A 16,878-nucleotide genomic window follows, 5' to 3' on the forward strand; every position below is an offset into this window, starting at 1 on the left:
CATGTTATTTGTCACCTGTCTGCTGGAAAACTGATGTTTCAACACACACACACACACACACACACACACGTCAGTGTGTTATGTAAATCTGTCTGTCATGGCTCAGAGGACAGTCTCATTCAGAAAAACCTCTTGCAACATGTGCATGAACTGCAAAAAACTTGTATATTATTTATGTTTTCTATTGGATTTATTGCGGCTGATTTCACCTACATCCAAAATTCACAGTTTTAGTTATGTAATATATTTATATTTCGTTGTTAAAGGTTTGACTTGGCTGTTTATACTCTGCATGTTGTGCACAATATGTGTAAAAAATTAGCAATTTATAGCTGAACCTCAACAGAAACACGGTTATTATTATCATCTGTTGAACATTCTCCTGCTCATGGTCTTTAAATGTAACGAATTGTTGCTTTTCTATGTTTTTTTTTGTAATTTTGGGGAAAATGTTTAGTTTTTGGACCAAACAACCCATCCAAAGACATGTTGTGATGGCCACTTTCACTGTTCTTAATCTATACTTTGATAATATATAGATAATGGAGATATTAACTGATTATAGGAACGTATATCTGCTAGTTGCAGCCCTGCAGATGTGATAAACAGCACAGGCCTGCATGTTGAATGGCAGATGTCCTTTCAGCCGCTAATGTTGGCATTTCACCAAATGAAATAGATCAGTGAGGCGTGTTTACAGTCAACTGTACTCTACACGCTGCCACACACAGCTACAAGTGAGTTTTTTTGCTCTGAAATGTCTCACTGAATAACAAACGGTCCATAAAACTGGAGAGTCATTTGGAGACAGAGTGCAGCGACATTAATTACATTTTATAACAGCCTGACGAGTCTATGAAGTCAGATCACAAAGGAATGAGATGAAATATGCAGATTTTAATGACGACGGTGTGGTAGGTTTTGGTGGATTTTGTCTGTTCAACTTGCTTTTTAAACATTTCCTTGAAAAGCGTTGTGTTATGCATGGAATTTAAGTATAAAAAATGCACATTTTATTGTATTTCTGTGCAGAATCAGATCATCTCAGTGCCTCTAATCGGATCAGTCAGTTAAAACTATAGTTAAATCAGACCTAGATTGATATGTGCTTTGATCTGTGTGTGTGTGTGTGTGTGTGTGTGTGTGTGTGTGTGTGTGTGTGTGCACCTGTGTGGTTATGTCAGGTTTGCTTTGATGAGATTGTCATGAGGATCAAATATTTCCTCAAATCTGGTGCATCAGATGATGTAATTTATTTTGCTGTGAACGGTAATATTGCTACATTACATTACGTCTGGTTCTAATCCTGTCTGCACGGAGAACCGCAGGTCTGGATTGTCTTTCCCATAAACACTGAAGTAGGATAGAAGCGTCCTGTATGTATATGCAATGACCTCTGGAATGAACTGTTGGTGTGTGTGTGTGTGTGTGTGTGTACGAGTGTTAAGTAGGTTACAGCAGCTATTCCGTTAGTCAGGTCAGCTGTGTAAATGTGTTTTAGTCTTTTTGGTCATTTAGTGTCTTTTTTTGGTCATTTTGTGTCTTTTTTTGGTCATGTTGTGGTCAATTTGTGTCTTTTTTGGTCAGTTTATTTCCTTTTTTTGGTCATTTTATGTCTTTTTTGGTCATTTTGTGTCCTTTTGGTAATTTTGTGTCTTTTTAAATTCATTTTGTGTCTTTTTTTGATCATGTTGTGGTCAATTTGTGTCTTTTTTGTCATTTTGTTACCTTTTTTTGGTCATTTTATGTCTTTTTTTAGTCATTTTGTGTCCTTTTGGTAATTTAGTTTCTTTTTTCTGGTCTTTTTATGTCTTTTCTTTAGTAATTTAGTGTCTTTTTGGTAATTTAGTTTCTTTTTTGGTCAATTTGTGGTCATTATTTTGTCATTTTGTGGTCAATTTGAGTCCTTTTTTGCTTAATTTTATGTAATTTTTTCGTCATTTTGTGTGTTTTTTTTTTTTTTTTAATCATTTTGTGTCAATTTGATTCTTTTTTGGGTAATTTTGTGTCTTTTCAAGTATCAAGTTGTTACTTTCCAAGGAGTCTCTGGCTTGAAGCTGACTGTTCCACACTCAGGAGGTCAGAATGGACCTTTAAACTGATAGCAAAGGACTTAGATTAAAAGGAATTTTGCCGTATCAACTGAGTTTGTCTGATCTGAACTGTGAGATTCTGTTCAGTGAGACAACATGCACGGTTTACGTTTCTGTGGTTTGAATGTATGTTTAGTATCATTCCTGGCTGAATGACGCTCCACTCTTTAACTGATAGTTCACTAGATTTATTTAAAATCATAAAATCCATGAAAATAAAAATCAGACATTCCTTGGTCACCTTGTGAATCCACCATAAGAGCTAACGAACATTATCATTAACACTAGAGCTAACAAGCACTTTTACTATAGTTAAGACAACAAATATAGCCACTAATATATATGAGAGAATAAAATAAACTTTAACAAACCTTGTGTCCTGTCAGTCAGCCACTATAGAAGCCTTTTGATACTTTATATCAACTTTATATGAATTACTACGCACTCGTTATTATTTACCGTTCTTTTTTCATTTAATCATTTCACTTGTTATTTCCTGTCACTACCTTTCAAAATAAAAGCACCCGTTTCACACTGGACGGCACCTTTTCAAAATAAAAGCATCACAACATTGTAAAACACCTAGAAAATGTACAAACATGAAAAACAAGCTATATAATACAAAAACACCAATAGGAACCTTGCTAAAGGTCATTTACAGTTGTGTTTAAAATAAATGTTAAAGTGATATAGTGATTGGAGTATTTACTACTTTTTACTGCTATATTTGATTTACTCCACATTAACAGTCTCATCATAACATGTAGTCTTATCAGTAGCAGCTCAAAACCAGATCATTTACTGTATTTTATGAAGAGATTCAATAAATATTAAGCAGAATTTAGTTTGGTATTGGTCATGTGGCCCCTTGGGGACATTAATTGCCCACCCCTGGTCTAGACAATATCAACTAAGGCATGTTTTGCATTATTAGATAAGTTTGTGGACATTTCTTGCAAAAAAACGCAAAAACAAATCATCTAAATAGAGTAAATGGAGTGCACTTATATAGCGCTTTTATCCAAAGCGCTTTACACTACACACTGCACTCATTCACCCGTTCACACACACATTCATACTAGGGGCACCGATTTCCTTAATTTAGCAGGATCGGCAATCGGCCGATTCTTTTACGTCAAACCGATCTAATCTAGTGATCTTATCTTCCTCCACAAAGGTCTGAAAGTGCGTCTGCACGTACTCGTACTTCTGCATGACTGTGTTGTATGTATGTTGTACTGTAGCGGGCTCACATTGTTTATTGTTTATTGTTTGTTTATTGAATGGATCCCCATTAGCTGATGCCTTGGCGACTGCTAGTCTTCCTGGGGTCCCTAAAAAGACATAGAACATGACATACAAACAACATAAACAAAAACAGTACATACAAGAAAAACAATAACAAACTCAATTAATACATACATGCAATACTGCTTCTACATTCATATTTACCCGACAAATGTTATACTGCAAAAATCATTAATTCAGATGTCTATAGTGTCAATATCAGCTGTATACACTTATAATTTGTCATTTCATTAGAGAACATTTAAAAGGAAGAATCATCCGGCTACAGATATAGCAGAGAAAAAGAAATAAAATAAGAAAACAAAATAAATCGCAACATATTAGTAATCATTCATTTGGTGGGCGGCATCAAGTGTGTTTTTTGAATGACAATTTGTCATTTAGGAATATACTGGAGATACTGGTATCATATGAAACTGGAAGATCCAAAGAATCTATAGGCATGGTGTGTCAGGATATATTGTTGGTAAATTGTCCAGCTTAATGTGAACTTGGAGGCAGAGGGCTCCACATCGTACAGAAAAGTGATAGTTCAGTTTTGTTCCGTCCGTTCCCTCCAACAGGTAACTCTGGCCTGGCTACCACAGATATATAGAAACCCTTTATTCTTAAAGATGAGGATATTTAAAGGTCTTTTCTATGAGAGCAGTCTAAAAACACAGCAGAAGACAAACAAACAGGCGCAGCATGGCCAGCCCAATCTCATGGTGTTTTTCACACAGTTGGACCTTGTTGGAACAGCTGGGACGTGACCAAATAGTCTGCTTGGCTGAAAACACTTTTTGTAATTATTTACACAGCAAATGACAGTCATTTTCAGTCCAAGACTTGCAGTAACCAAACCGTTCACCCGACTCTCAGAGGACAGAAAAAAAGTCTCGCACACCATTTATTTTAGTGCAGTCAGATGAAGAAAAATGATTTTTCAGACGGTACAATTGACTGAGTGTGGTGTCCATTCAGAGGGTGTGCTGGCCTGTAACGATCACAGATAACTCCGCTCTGCACAGGGCAGAAATCACCTTTAATCACCAGGTGGAAGTCAATAACTACCTGTGCCAGCAGAGCTAATCCCCCCCAAACATTGACTCAATGTCCTCAGGGTGAAGGTGCTCCTGAACACCTCATAATCTTTAACAATCACTGAGTTTTACCAGTTGTCCTTTCCGCGCTCTGGTGGCAAATCATTGCATGTCAATCTCTCTCTCTCTCTCTCTCTCTCTCTCTCTGGGCTTTGGTTCATGTATTGCTGGCTATCTTTGCTTGTAAAAGTCATTTTGTGTCTTTTATGGTCATTTTTTTGTCTTTTTTTAGTCATTTTGCGTGTTTTTTTAGTCATTTTGTGTCTTTATTGGTCGTTTTGTGTCTTTTTTTAGTAATTTTGTGTCTTTTAGGGTTATTTTGTGTCTTTTTTAGTTATTTTGTGTCTTTATTAGTCATTTTGTTTCTTTATTGGTCATTTTGTGTCTTTTTTTAGTCATTTTGTGTCTTTTAGGGTTATTTTGTGTCTTTTTTAGTCATTTTGCGCGTTTTTTTAAGTCATTTGTTCTTTATTGGTCATTTTGTGTCTTTTTAGGTACTTTTGTGTCTTTTTTTAGTCGTTTTGTTAATAATGTAATAACCCCGATAATCCATTGAAAATGTAATACAACCTGATAATGTAATAACTTCCCGATAATGTAATAAAGTGCATTTCCCGATAATGTAATACACTTTTTACCAATACTCTGACCGGCACTTTTTAGAGTGTTTAACACAGCGCATTGTAGCCAGTTACGACCACAGCAAGTTGATGTTTGTTTGGATTTCGTTCGAGCATTTAAAAATTATTCTGGTGAAGTAAATCAGCTACCTGGTACAACATACAGTTAAATGGTTGTGTCCTCTCTGGGTGGAATTGTGGTCTGCAAATACTTAAGAGACAAAAATATAATTAAATCTTATCAATTTCCTGGATATAATGAGAAGAAGTGCAGTATTACACCTTATAGACTAATGTAGTACACTTTCACACTTTTACTGTACTTTTTCGTCCCTACTACGCTCACACAAACTCTTTATTTGGCAGAGTGGGAGTGCAAATACCACTACAGAGTAATCCTACACTTTTAGTAACACAAATGCTAAATTAAACAACACATAACAGATGTAAATGTTGAAGATAAAGTGACTGTTTACCTCTCACGATGTGTGGCGCCATTTTTCTGTGACGTCTTTTTATATTATTATATATATATTATATTATATATATATTATTTTTCCGACCTACTCGGGCTGCTTGGATCCTACCTGAATTCCCAAGTGGGAATCCCGAGTTCAAGGGCCGTTCTATTGCACTTTTCCCACTCGGAGGTCGGATCTTTCCGAGTTCCAAGTGCAATCGAACGCAGCATTAGGTAAGGGGTTCACATATCGACGGGGAACAGACTTTGACATAACACCGTAAGACACCTGGCTTATAAAAGAGGCCGGCTTTTATTTACTAAAAACTGTTTTTACACCCGGTGACTAAGTGAAGCCGGTCATTAATAGGGGCCCGGCTTTAAATTGAGGAAATACATTAAATGTCGCTATTTAGTTTTGTTTTCTGTGCATCCCTTCACACACACACACACACACACACACACACTCATACAGCGAACAGTATACAGGAATGTTCAAGTGCTCACTAATGCATGCACACACCTGTATGAGCACTCATGCATACACATATATAAGTCTTCCCTTGCCCACACACACACACACACAGTTAGAGGCAGTGTGTGGGGTAATCAGAGCGGAGCGGCAGGCCGCGGTTTGTGGCTCTCAGTCTAATTAAATGCTAATACGGCTGCTGATTGTGGCTGACTGCAGCTAAATAGAGGCCTGATTGCAGGTTAATTCTCTCTCTCTCCTTTTTTCTCTCCGTGTCTCTCTGTTGGACTTTCCCTCTCTCATTCTGCTCTGCGGTTTGAAAATCCTGTTTGCAGGTTAACTCAGTCTTTCCACCTTAAATTGTCTTTTAATCGTTTTTCCTCTTTTTTTTTTATTTCTCTCCGCTCCACTTGCTCTCATTGTCTTACTCTCTCACATCAGTTTAATTCAAATAAGTTTAGTCCGTTGTCACGGCAGCAGAGCGTCAAGTCAAATATAAAAATGGATGTTTGTGTTGTTTATATGTGGAATTAACCCTCTATGATTCGGTGTTGCCCCCATTTTTGGCCTGTCAAATTTCTAAAATGCATCTTTTTGAGTGATGCAATACTTTAAAATAAGACGGAAGAGTATAGGGAACCAATAGCAATGCTTTAAAGACTTTTCCAAAGGAGACAGCTTCGCCATTTTGTGCCACACAAAAAAAAAATCACTCAAAAACGTGATTTCCTGTATATTCCTACTGATAGGTGGGACAGCTAAATGACTAAAAAAGACACAAAATGACAAAAAAGACACAAAATAACTAAAAAAGACACAACACGAGTCCCAAAATGACTAAAAAAAGTCGCAAAATGACCAAAAAATACACAAAATGACCAAAAAAAGACACAAAATGACCCAAAAAGTTGCAAAATTACCCAAAAAAAAGACACAAAATTACCAAAAAAGACACAAAATAACTAAAAAAGACACAACACAAGACACAAAAGGACTAAAAAAAGTCACAAAATGACCAAAAAAAGACACAAAATGACCTAAATTGTTATGCTAAACACACAAGACACAAATAAAATAGAGTCCCACAAGAATAAAAACCAGAGTTGGATGGTCACACACAATCACAAGATCACATTTATGTTGGCAGCCATTCCAGCTGTTTATATGGTATTTTAATAATACTTTATTCATAAACCTTCATTTTTGATAGTTTCATACACTGTTAAAGACAACCATTTCAATGGGTCGTTGGTTAAATTTAAATATAAATGATGTGGCTGATTTTGAAGAGCTGGACATCTGATATTCACACCATATTTATGGCACATCTCAGTGTTGGAAAATCAAATGTGGCTGTGACGGTGTGGGCATGTTGCAACAGATACAAGTGAGATGATGAAATATAATCCATGAAGTCCAGTTTGAGTCAAAGATTTGTAGAGTCCTTCAAGTATTTATGGTAACATATTGATATCCAAATAGTCATTTTAACCTCCCACATGTATTCTCATTTTGTGTCTTTTTGTGTCTTTGTTTGTCATTTTGTGTCTTTTGTTTGTCATTTTGTGTCTTTTGTTTGTCATTTTGTGTCTTTTTTTGGTCATTTTGTGTCATTTTTTTGATGATTTCAAAGTTCTGTAAAAGTCCCATGATGCATTGCGACACTCCCACATGTATCCTGATGCATTTCATTGGCCAAGAGACCGAAAATAGGTGGAAAAAACTACAAATACTACAAAACGACGTATCCTCTTTCCCGCCTTTAATGGTAGAATAACACAACAGCGCCCAACAGGTTTTAATGGTAGAAATGCAGTAATACTTTCCCACCTTAAATGGGTTAAACAGTAACAATCTGCTGCCCTAGTCTACTATCCAACCCTGGTATTTCTGTATATGGAGCTGGTAAAGACAGCCTGTTGTGACGGCGTTAAGAAGGTCAGAAGAAGAAGAGTCTGTGTGGATTGAATGGATGCTCAGGCAGGGCTTTTTATTTCATTTTTTACTTTAGTTTCATCATGACAAAATGTAACTACAGTCATGTCTGTGGTTAAATATTCTGCCGAAATCAGACAACAACAGACACAAATGACCAAATAAGACACAAGAAAAGACAAAATGACTAGAAAAAAGACAGAAAATGACTAGAAAAAAAGACAGAAAATGACCAAAAAAGACACAAAAAGATACAAAATTACTTGCTTTCCCGCCTTTAATGGTAGAATAACACAACAGCGCCCCAACAGGTTTTAATGGTAGAAATACGGTAATGCTTTCCCGCCTTAAATGGGTTAAAATAAATGCAGCTAAGGTGATTTTCCTCTTCACTGTCTCCTCGGTAGAAAAAATGAAACATAAATCCTGGCTTCTGCTCACGTCTCGCTCTCTGACCTGACTTACAGTTTGCTGTTTTTCCTCTCAGATCTCACGTCTCAGACAGAACACACACACACACACACACACACACACACACACACACACACACTCACACACTCTCATATGTGTAATCTAGCAGCTCAGGTGTCAGATCTGGGTGACAGACTGACAGCTTAGATGATTTTCCTGCATTAAACTCTGAGTGTAAATATGAAAAATGAAACGCTCACTCAGCGTTTATCAGTCTGTCGGTCACCCGTCTGACATGAAAACATCCAACATCCATATGTGTCTTTACGTTTATAGCAGGGGTCTCAAACTCGCGGCCCGCGGGCCAATTGTGGCCCTCGTGATGATATTTTGTGGCCCCCACCTTGATATGAAAGTTTAATGTGAGTTAGAGACTCACTGAACAGAATCTCTCACGCACAGTTCAGATCATACAAACTCAGTTGATACGGCAAATTTTGGACAAATAATGAAGTAGACAACAACTAAAACATCTCTCTGTCTGTGCATTTATATATATATTTATATTTTATTGTTACTTTTAATCTAAGTCCTTTGCTATCAGTTTAAAGGTCCATTCTGACCTCCTGAGTGTGTAACAGTCAGCTTCAAGACAGAGACTCCTTGGAAAGTAACAACTTGATACTTTGGGATTTGTCAGAAAAGACACAAAATTACCCCAAAAAGAATCAAATTGAGCACAAAAGACACAAAATGACAAAAAAGACACAAAATGGCCCAAAAAAGAAAAAAAAAAGACCAAAAAAAGACACAAAATGACCAAAAAAAGACACAAAATGATAAAAAAAAAGGCACAAAATGACCAAAAAAGACACAAAATGACCAAAAAAGACACAAAATGACCACAAAATTACTAAAAAAAAAGACACAAAATGGCCCAAAAAAGACACAAAATGACCAAAAGAAGACACAAAATGACCACAAAATGACCAAAAAAGACACAAAATGACAAAAAGACACAAAATGGCCCAAAAAAACCCCAAAATGACCAAAAAAGACACAAAATTACAAAAAAAAGACACAAAATGACCAAAAAAAAGGACACAAAATGACCAAAAAAGACACAAAATGACAAAAAAGACACAAAATGGCCCAAAAATAAACAAAATGACCAAAACAGACACAAAATGGCCCAAAAAAGACACAAAATGACCAAAAAAGACACAAAATGACCACAAAATGATAAAAAATACACAAAATGGCCCATAAAAGAAACAAAATGGCCAAAAAAGACAAAATGACAAAAAAGACACAAAATGGCCCAAAAATAAACAAAATGGCCCAAAAAAGACACAAAATGACCAAAAAAGACACAAAATTACCACAAAATGATAAAAAAAAGACACAAAATGGCCCAAAAAAGAAACAAAATGGCCAAAAAAAGACACAAAATGACCAAAAAAAGACACAAAATGACCAAAAAGAAAAATAGAAAAGAAATAGAAAGAAAATTCACGTTTTACAAACAGTCTAGAAACATAAATGTCACACTGTGAAAGCTCCTATGATTGAACTTTCAACTGGCTTTCTCAGCTTGTCTACATATCAGATATAAATAAAGTTATTACTGTAAATAAAACATGTGTATTTCCAATAAATAGATGGACTCCAGAAGGTTAATATTGTCCACTATTTAATGTTTATTTGACTGTTTCATCTGTTATTATATAGATACTGTGATTACTGAGCGTTATACTTTTGTGCATCACTTTTTTTTACAGTTATATTCTAGAAATAACTCACTCCATGTTGTTGATAACAAACCAGGAATATAAAACTAGTATTCACTGAAGAAAAGAGCAAAAGTACATTGCCAAAAGCTGTTTTTAAAGAAGTAATGGTGCAGGTTTTTCAGCGAGGATTTCTTTTTCCTCTCAGGCTTGTTCTTGTTCATTCTGATCTCGGCATTAATCAGATGGAGGAAAAAAATGTCTAATATAGAAAGAGAACAGGCGCTGCTGCTGCTGCTGCTGTGGCTCAGGGAGACTAATTGAGTCTATATTTCTTTGTGTGCTGTTGTAATTCTCTGCTTGTAGGAACCAAATGTTCTCACAAGAAGAGAAAAATGAGGAAAATCTTCCAAAGTGAGAGTTTTTTTGGCAGCTCGCTTCCTCATTGGGCTTGTTTATGATAAAGTCTTAGAGCTGGGATAATATTTAGGTTAAAGGTGAGCTTTTATTTTGTAGGTTTATGTTCTGATGGTCTGTTTCTGATGTGCATGTTGATGGGTTCCAAACTCGCGGCCCGTGGGCCAGTTGTGGCCCTCGTGATGATATTTTGTGGCCCTCACCTTGATATGAAAGTTTAATGTGAGTTTTATATGAATGTTGTGTGTGGAAGGTCCCTTTATTGCTCCAGCTGGAGCTTTGTTTCTCTTGTTCTATGACGACGTTGACAAAAAGAAAGGCAGCTGCTACCGGAGCGTTTATTATTATTATTATTATTATTATTATTATTATTATCTGCCGTGTTGTTGTTACCGCATGAAGTGGAAATGTTATGGAATGTCATTTTGTGTCTTTTTTTGGTAATTTTGTGTCATTTTTTAGTAATGTTGTGTTTTTTATTTATACGGTAAAAATGGAATAAATCAACAGTTTTTTTTTCAGTCATTTTGTGTCTTTTTTTAGTAATTTTGTGTCTTTTTTTGGTCATTCTGTGTCTCTTTTTTTAAGTAATTTTGTGGGGTTTTTTTTTGTAATTTTGTGTCTTTTTTTGGTAGTTTTGTGTGTTTTTCTAATAATTTTGTGTCTTTTTTAGTAATTTTGTGTCTTTTTGGTCATTTTGTGTAATTTTTTAGTAATGTTGTGTTTTTTATTTATACGGTAAAAATGGAATACTTTTTTTTAAATTAATTTTGTGTCTTTTCTTTAGCAATTTTGTGTCTTTTTTTGTTTGTTTTGTGTCTTTTTCTGATATTTTTGTATCTTTTTTAGTAATTTTGTGTATTTTTTGCGTAATTTTGTGTCTTTTTTTGGTCATTTTGTGTCATTTTTTAGTAATGTGTTTTTTATTCATACGGTAAAAAATGGAATAACTCAACAGTTTTTTTTTGTAATTTTGTGTCTTTTTTTGGTCATTTTGTGTCTTTTTCTAATAACTTTGTGTCTTTTTAGTAATGTTTTTTTTGGTCATTTTGTGTCATTTTTTAGTAATGTTGTGTTTTTTATTTATATGGTAAAAAATGGAATAAATCAACATTTTTTTTTCAGTCATTTTGTGTCTTTTTCTAATCATTTTGTGTCTTTTTAATTTGTGTTTGAGACCCTACCAAGCCTACCAAGAACTCTTCGCTTTTCACTTCACACACTCACACTCTCATTCAGAACTTTTTGAAGTGTGAGCAGGCGTCATGTATTCTAGCAGCTCAGGTAATGAGATGTCAGTCACTGTGGGAGGATCTGGAACATTAGCCTTCAACGAATCAGCGGACAGTTGGGAAAAAAAAAAAAGAGAGCGAAAGGGAAGGAAAAAGAAGGATGAGATGACAGCTAATTGAGAGGAAGAGACAGCAGGATGGAGGGAGAAATGTAAGCAGAGTTGGGATTGATGGATGTTGGAGCAGAGGTGGAAGGAGGAAAGAAAGACAGGAGGATGAAGAAGGGATGGAGAGAGGCAGGTAAGAGATGAAGAGAAAGATATTAAGAGGAGAAAGCATCAATCAAACATTAGCCAGCGGGTCATTTTATGTCTTTTTTTGGTCGTTTTGTGTCTTTTTTAAAAGTAATTTAATGTTTTTTCAGTCATTTTGTGTCTTTTTTCTGTCTTTTTTTGTCTTTTTTGTAATTCTGTGGCTTTTTTTTTAGTAATGTTATGTCTTTTTTTAGTCATTTTGTGTCTTTTTTTAGTCATTTTGTGTCTTTTTTCTGTCATTTTGTGCCTTTTTCATCATTTTGTGTCTTTTTTTGTCATTTTTGTGTCTTTTTCTAATAATTTTGTGTCTTTTTTTAGTAATTTTGTGTCTTTTTTTTGTTCATTTTGTGTCTTTTTTAGTAATTTTGTGTATTTTTTAGGTCATTTTATGTCTTTTTTTGGTCATTTTGTGTCTTTTTTTAAAGTAATTTAGTCTTTTTTCAGTATTTTGTGTATTTTTTTAGTCATTTTGTGTCTTTTTTGTCATTTTGTGTCAATTTTTTGTCATTTTATGTCTTTTTCTAATAATTTTGTGTCTTTTTTAGTCATTTTGCATCAATTTTTGTTCATTTTGTGTCTTTTACTAAGAATTTTGTGTGTTTTTTTTAGTAATTTTGTGTATTTTTTACGTCATTTTATGTATTTTTTGTGTCATTTTGTGTCGTTTTTAAAGTAATTTTTTTCAGTCATTTAAGGTAATGAGATGTCAGTCACTGTGGGAGGATCTGGAACATTAACGAATCAGCGGACAGTTGGGAAAAAAAAAAAGAGAGCGAAAGGGAAAGAAAAAGAAGGATGAGATGACAGCTAATTGAGAGGAAGAGACAGCAGGATGGAGGGACAAATGTAAGCAGAGTTGGGATTGATGGATGTTGGAGCAGAGGTGGAAGGAGGAAAGAAAGACAGGAGGATGAAGAAGGGATGGAGAGAGGCAGGTAAGAGATGAAGAGAAAGATATTAAGAGGAGAAAGCATCAATCAAACATTAGCCAGGGGGGGTCACGTGCATGGAGGGGGGAGATGGAGGGATGGAAAAGAAGGAGGGAAGAGTGATGGAGGTGAAAGAACAGCAGGGGGAGGAGGAAGTGAGGAATTAAAATGGCTCACTAGGTCTCTTTTCCCCTCCTTGCTCGTTACCCTTGTCTTTTATCTCTCCTTCCATCGTTTCCTCCCTCCTCTCTACCTCTTCATTGTCTCATCACTCCATTTATTCCGTCTTTATTCATGCTTTGAGGACAAAAAGAAGGAAAAAGACAGATATGTTTCCAAGTTTAACCCTTTGATGCACAACATGGCTCTAAAGTGACCCGACTGAGTTTTTATATTCTATATCTTTGCAATTAATTCATTTCATCATCCAGTTTTGCAGGTTTTCCTCAAATAACTTGTTTTTTTCATCATACGTCCTAATTTTTTGTTTTAGTTTCTTACTTTTTTTGTGTCTTTTTTGTCTTTTTTTGTCATTTTGTGTCTCTGTGTGTATTTTTTTTAGTCATTTTGTGTCTTTTTTGGTCATTTTGTCTTTTTTTTGTCATCTTGTGTCTTTTTTAGTCCTTTAGTCCAACATAAAATGTGATTTTGAATCTTTTTTTCACTTTAAAAACACTACGCTTCTAATGCACAAGGTGATTTCTGACCCATGTTGTGCATTAGAAGGTGTTTATAAGTTGTCACCAATTTAAAACCTGACAAAGAAGACACAAATATTAACTATCCTATTTTGTTAAATTGGTGTTTTTTCCAATGGAAATTATTATTTGGTGGCTCTAATAAGTCTCAAATGTTAAAATATGTGATTTTCCAATGTAACCTGGTGGTTCTAACAACTCTTTTAAAGTTAAACCTTCAAAATAAGACAAACATAGTTACACATATACTCAAATTGTTAATTTAGTGAATCACTTTTTGTATCACTACGCTTCTAATGCACAAGGTCATTTTTGACCCATGTGTGTAAACTTGATGTAATAAAACAAAATCTATTTTTCTTCATAAAGTATGAAAGGAAAAATGGATATAATGATCTGTTGTAATAATAAAAAATATATATTCAAACACACAGCAGCATGAAATAACATGGGAAGATGAATGCGGGTCGTTTTTGACCATGTTGTGCATCAAAGGGTTAAGTAAATCTTTAACTCAGAGTTGTGTTTTTTAATGTTTTTAAAACTGATTCCTTGCTACAGAAATGTATCGTACAGAGAAAATGAGGCGGAAAAGATGCATAGAGCCGATGTGAGAGATATGAGTTATAGAGGAGAAGGAGAGGAGCAGCGAGGAGCAGCCAGGTCTCTGGTGAGCTCTGAGTTGGAGAGATGACCCAGAAAAGTCAGGAGTACAAAATGGACTGCCAGGAAAGGAGGTCTACTCTATAGGGAGGAGGTAGAGGAGGAGCTAGAGCTGGGAGGAGGAGGAGGAGGAGGATGTAAAGGCTGCAGGTGTTCATTTGTTATACTAAAAAAAGACATAAAATTACTAAAAAAAGACATAGAATGACTAAAAAAAGACACAAAATTAGTAAAAAAGACACAAAATGACAAAAAAAGACACAAAATTACAAGAAAAGACACAAAATTACTAAAAAAAACACAAAATTATTAGAAAAAAACACAAAATGAAGAAAAAAGACACAAAATTACAAAAAAGACACAAAATTACTAAAAAAAGACACAAAAATTATTTTTTTTAAAAAGACACAAAATGACAAAAAAGACACAAAATTACCAAAAATGAAACAAAATTACTAAAAAAAGACACAAAATTACTGAAAAAACACTAAATTACTTTAACAAAAGAAACACAATGACCAAAAAAAGACACAAAATTACCCAAAAAATACACAAAATTACTAAAAAAAAGACACAAAATGACTAAATAAACATTAAATTACTTTTTTTTTTAAAAAGACACAAAATGACTGAAAAAACACTTAATTACTTTAACAAAAGAAACAAAATGACCAAAAAATACACAAAATTACTGAAAAAAACTTGATTTATTCCATTTTTTACAGTATAAATAAATAACACAAAATGAGCAAAAAAAAGACAGGAGGAAGAGGAAGACGAGGAGGAGGAGGAGGAGGAGGTGCAGGCTGCAGGTGTTATATTGTTATACTGAGCATTATGTCAGCAGGCGTCCAGTTCTTCACTGTGTTTGTCTGAAGCACCAACATGCTGTGGTTGTTTTGTTGTTGTTGTTGTTGTTGCTGTGGTTGTTGTTTCATGCAGCAGGAGGAGAAACGCTGCAGCAGCAGCAGTGGAGCTCATCACCACCACATGTTGGGAGAAGTTTGATAAATGAGCTTTTCATTAGCCAGCGTTTATAACGGGACATGACGTCAGACAGGCTGCTCGTCTTTAGGAATAGAATAGAATTTAATGTCACTATACACACTATGTACACACTATGTACCAATGAGATTTGAGAGCTGACTCCAAAAAGCAGCGCCACAAATGCAGAACTAGCAAGATGAAAAACAGCTTCTTTCCCTGTCAGAACTCTCAACACCCACACAGGATCAATTCATTAAAAGGTGCAATAAAACGGACATGTGCAATACAATTGATATGTGCAAAACACTCAATTTACCTCATCTATAAATTATAGCATTTTAAATAGCCATTTATTTATTTATTTATTTATTTTTATACTTATTTATTACATCACATGTCCTTGTTTAGCTCGGTATTTAATTAAATTTAATTTTTTTAATGTTTTTACTCGTATTGTTTTGTGTTATGATTGTCATAACTATAGGGCTGTAGTGCTGCAGCTGCATGCAGAATAAACCGTTTGTTGATTCATGTACGTAATGTAGAACCAGAGTTCACAAGTGCTAGTTCTGCCTTAGCTCTACCCCGTTTGCAACAGGTGCTACGGTTAGCAGAACAACATCTTGTTTTAAGAGTTAATTTCTTATTTTAAGTGTTCAACATGCTTATTTCTAGATTTAATAATCTGAGGCCCCGTTTACACGAGGACACTTGCGGGTAAAAACGTCAAAATATTTTATCGGAAGTGCCTTTCGTTTAGACGGTGACGGCGTTTTGGGGGCTTAAAAACGCAAAAATCTGAAACCACCCTCCAAAGTGTAAAAGTGTAATCCTCTCCTCCGTAGCGTGTCGTCTACACTGACAAGACACAAAACTCTGATCTGATCTGCTCACGTCACGTATGTGTTTACGTCACATACATGCTCCAGGACAGGAAATAAACAAACGTGGGATTATTTCCATGGTGGGACCTTCAAGCTGCTCTGGCAGCTCTAATAAACTTACAGGAGTCTTTCCACCAAATGTACAGGATATGTACAGATAGTATTAGTGAACAGAGAAGGATCTGGAATTACCTCCATCACATTCTGGATGCAGCGATTGGTGGGAGGAGCCAGACGGCTGTGAACGAGACCTGGGAGATCTAGTGATGGAGGAGAACTTTGTGGAAGGAGTAGCTGATGAAAATGTGTGGCGTGAAAACTTCTGCATGCCCAAAGATGCTCTTATGGCTTTAAGTGATGCCGCCTGGCTGCATACAATCACATTTCACACACTTTTGCGTCACCGTATGCAGCAGATTTCCTCCCGAAAACGCTCGTCTAAACGAGGAATAAAAAGTGAAGACGTGACGCCACTTTTGCGTCTTCTGTTCAGACCGTCATCATGTAAACGTAGCCTGAATTTAATAAATCTTGTCAAGGTAAATTATCTGTCCATGCAGCAAGATCATTTCCCTCAGATTTACTGTTTTATCTGGTTTTTAGACCTTTGTTGCGTTGCATGCTGATGGTCAGGATGAAGAGG

This window comes from Centropristis striata, chromosome 3 (assembly GCF_030273125.1).
Source record: "Centropristis striata isolate RG_2023a ecotype Rhode Island chromosome 3, C.striata_1.0, whole genome shotgun sequence".
NCBI lineage: Eukaryota > Metazoa > Chordata > Actinopteri > Perciformes > Serranidae > Centropristis > Centropristis striata.